Consider the following 4,236-nt stretch of genomic DNA (forward strand, 5'->3'; position numbering starts at 1 on the left):
TCCTGGCATTATCCTAGCATTATAGATATATGTACATAAAATCTGCGAATGTCTTATGCTTGAATGCACGAGGAGTCTGTCAGGTGCGTTATAACAGGTAATCATTCAGAGGTCAACAAAACCGATCGAGCAAAGCCGGAGAGCAACAGAGACAAGAGACACCAGAAACGTTTAAGTAGATACGAATTAAAAAACGTCTGCAAAAGCGTGGGATTCAGAATGTTTTTCAACCATTTAAGAGCGTTATAGTGCAAAGAAAAAAATATGCGTTTTTATCGAATATACAAAATCATTGGTGAGTAAGCACTTTTCAGCACATTTAGCTAGTTTTATCGGCAGCATATACGAAGCGTTTTAGGGTTATTAGTAGAAAACACTTGACTGAGTTAATAAAGACAAGTTGCAAGAATTAGTTTAAGATTTTAAAAAGTGAAAGTTTTGGCATTTTGTCAAGCGCATTTTTCACTGCAAGCGTTCATATTCCACCTTATTAGCACTCGAATATGAATATGCGCAGATGCTTTTCAGCTAGCGTTACCTAACTAGCATTGGTTATTGCGGTAATTTAAAAACAAGAAAAAAAGAAATTAAAAAAAACGTGTACACTAAGAGCATACGGTAATTAAGACTTTCAAACACTTATTGTGTTTAAAAAGTCTACGCAGAGTCTAAATTACCCTCAAATATGAATAAATATATAGATGACAAAAACGACGGAGTAATTTGGTTTATTGTAATCCATAACACCTGTCATGTTTCTATCGATAGTTATGGCTCACTTAGCTGTTGGTCTGGCTTCGTATATATGAATGTCCACGTATTAGCATACAAACTGAACGTATAATATCATATATAATCTTCTTTGAAAGAAAAACTGATATGCAAAGTGTCTCTCTCTTTCAAGGCTGTCACTACGACTTGGAACTCCTATAAAATGAGAGCAGATAAACAGAAATCTTTATTTTAGTAGGTAAGGCGAACCTTTCTTTTATTATAACAATGATAATTTGAAACGTTGCTAAGCGTTTGATATCCAAAATACATTAGAATCCCTTTCGTAAAATAAATGTTTCGAAAATTTCTTTATTTAGGTTCTGTTTCGTATGGATTTTAGAATTACACGAGTAGAAACTGCCCTCTATGCGAACTTTCCCTACTTTAAAGTTATTTATCTGCTTGTTATCCAAACAAAAGGCTAAACATTATATTCTTCAAGTTTGCTAGGCCTTTGTATGTTTGAGTTCCGTTTTATTATTGTTAAACTTAAACACGCCTAAAGCTTTAAAATAGACGAACTGTAAACAGCATTGATTCATCTCAACTTCTAAGTATTTATTTAAACCTGGAATGAAAAATTATCAGGCTTTATTTTCTGTTTTTCCGATTTTTTTCCCCACCAACGTTTTAAGAAATTATGAATGTTTTGTTCTCCAAAGCCTTGTGCTTGCTATTAGTGTTGTAGTGTTACTCTAAAAATATTAATAATAATAATAATAATAATAATAATAATAATAATAATAATAATAATATTTTTTTGTTTTGTTTTGTTTATAAAATAATAATAATAATAATGAAAAAATATACTATAATAAAAATATATCTACTAATGCTGATAACCATAAAATCTATTTAGTAAAAATAATTCCTAATAATATATGTAAAGAAGAAAAAAATTAACCTTTTTTTTTCACATTTAGTTATAGCGCCAAAGTTAAAACTTCATCAATAATAATAATAATGTAAACTTTATTATGTTTCTCAAATTCCATCGTAAATCTCGCTATATATAGGCAATTTACGATTAGCTACTTGAATCTTTTACATTTAAGTACATGAAAGATACTAAAAAAACATTAATCTTTTTTTTTTTCACATTTAGTTGTAACGCCAAAGTTAAAACTTCATCAATAATAATGATAATAATAATAATAATAATAATAATAATAATGACTTTATTGGTATACACTCAATTAATGCAAAATCATAGTTTATATTGAGGCCATAAGAAAGCATATGAAGAGATAAAATATAATAAAGTTTACAAAAAATATATAATCTATGCAATAGAAGACAAAAAAGAGTCAAAATATTCTATTTGGTTAAATTACAACTGAAACGAGTTGATAAACGCAAATCCTCAAACCAAAACTTGTTGATTATTTCTGATATCTCCATAGCGAAAAAGAAGCAGGTTAAACATGTTTAAAAAAAGTTGGCTGGTTCTGATTTGCACTGAGTATTTTCAAAGGTTGCTGAAAATATCACAGAATTTTATTTCTATAATTTACTCATATTTTTTTTTTAGAATCGCAACATTTTTTTTGTGGTATATAACAGAAACTAAAAGCAAACAATTTGGACATTTTTCAAATTACCTCGTAGCCGTTTTCAGCTGAAATTTTCATTTTATATCTTTAGTTTGATTGCTATTGATTGAAACCTGACGTTTGATGATGTAATTTACTCATATTTTTTCAGAATCGCAACATTTTTTTGTCGTATATAACAGAAACTAAAAAGCAAACAATTTGGACATTTTTCAAATTACCTCGTAGCCGTTTTCAGCTGAAATTTTCATTTTATATCTTTAGTTTGATTGCTATTGATTGAAACCTGACGTTTGATGATGTTATCGTCACTATGGTAACGTTATTTTTTAATGTTGAATTTAATCAACTATCAGTTTGAAAAGACTCACTTGAAAAACCGCCAGATAGACCTGTTTTTCCATTAATCACAGCTCATTAATTCCCTAGAGTGTCATTTCTTTGTTTAACAGTTGCACATGGGAAGATGCATGAATATGGATACAACTCAAATCATGTATCCGAAGAGAATGACACGTGATGTGAAATATGGGAAAACATTGCACCACGACTAATAATTTCTATTACAAATGGAAAATGAAATCTAGAATGAATGGAATATGGAAAATAAACGATAAGAAAACAAAAAGTATAAAGTTTAGCATTTTAATTGGACTTCACTGGACTGCATGAAGTGCGTCACGTGATTTAACACAGGGATCCCAATATTCATAGGAGCTCTAAAATTAAATTAAACTTTTCTAATGCTTTGACAAGGAAAGCCATAAAATAGATAATAATAATTGCTTTGAATTAGTTTCCATTTAAAAACTACCCCTAAAAAAATATTTTTTTAAATTGTTAATTGTTATCTTTCTCAGTTTCTTTCACTTTTCCTTCATTCGTTCACTTTTATTTTGTGTATATTTTCCTCTACGTTTCACTTATCTATGCTTTTATCTATTAATTTTCACTTTTCTCACAGTACTTGGGTAACTTGGTAGAGTGCATTTAGTTACCTGTGGAATAGTGAATAACTTATCTAATTTAGGTGATTTATGCGACTATTCAACAGTTTGACTAAATTCCTTTCATTCCAAAGATCCAAAGAAAAAATGGTAGAATAAAGAGAGAGAAAAGAAAGAAAATTCTCATTCTTAAGGCGCGATTACACATAGCATTTCTTTTAGCCTCCTTCGCAGTCGTTCGTAGGGTCGTCACGCAACGTTTCCCTCCCCACGTTGCGTGACGACCCTAAGAACGGCTGCGAAGGAGGCGACATTTCTTTCTGCAACTCGTCACTAAACGCGGTGCGACATAAGTTCTATTAGCCCTCGTCACATCCGGAATTTTCTTTCTTCGTAAATACCGAAGAAAATTCCGGATGTGACGCAGGCTAAAGTTCTAGGAGCATTACAGTGTGTACCTACCAGCGCATATTTGAAAAAAAATGTTGCGAGACAAGTTGCAGTAATTGCTTGCTGTCCGTTGCAACCGTGTAAACACTCTTGCAACTTGTGTCGCCACCTGTTTGAGAGATAAGTTGCGAGAAAATTGCTACGGCGTGTTTAAAATGTTAGTAATTTATGGATGTGAAATCCATTTGTCAGAAAACAGTGACTTCCTGTTTCGACAGCCTTTCTTATTTTAAAATTCACTATATTTTATATTACGGTATTTTTCAGCCTAGAAACGGATTGGCTTAGAAAACAAGGCATGCATATATCTATATTATCGCAATAATAAAATGGCATATATAAATTAACATAACCTTACGATGCCTTATTTGATGGTAAATTCTTTCATAGGATGTGTGGAAACCGTTCATCGTCATCGTTTTACTCTGACCGACTTCCTGACGGGTTAGATCTGAAATCTTGATACCCAGAAATGCCACAGCACTAGGCAAGGGACTACAACACGCATCGAC

This window comes from Actinia tenebrosa, unplaced genomic scaffold, assembly GCF_029948245.1.
Source record: "Actinia tenebrosa isolate PJP-AT-01 unplaced genomic scaffold, QUT_ActTen_1.0 PGA_scaffold5__44_contigs__length_20552954, whole genome shotgun sequence".
Lineage (NCBI taxonomy): Eukaryota > Metazoa > Cnidaria > Anthozoa > Actiniaria > Actiniidae > Actinia > Actinia tenebrosa.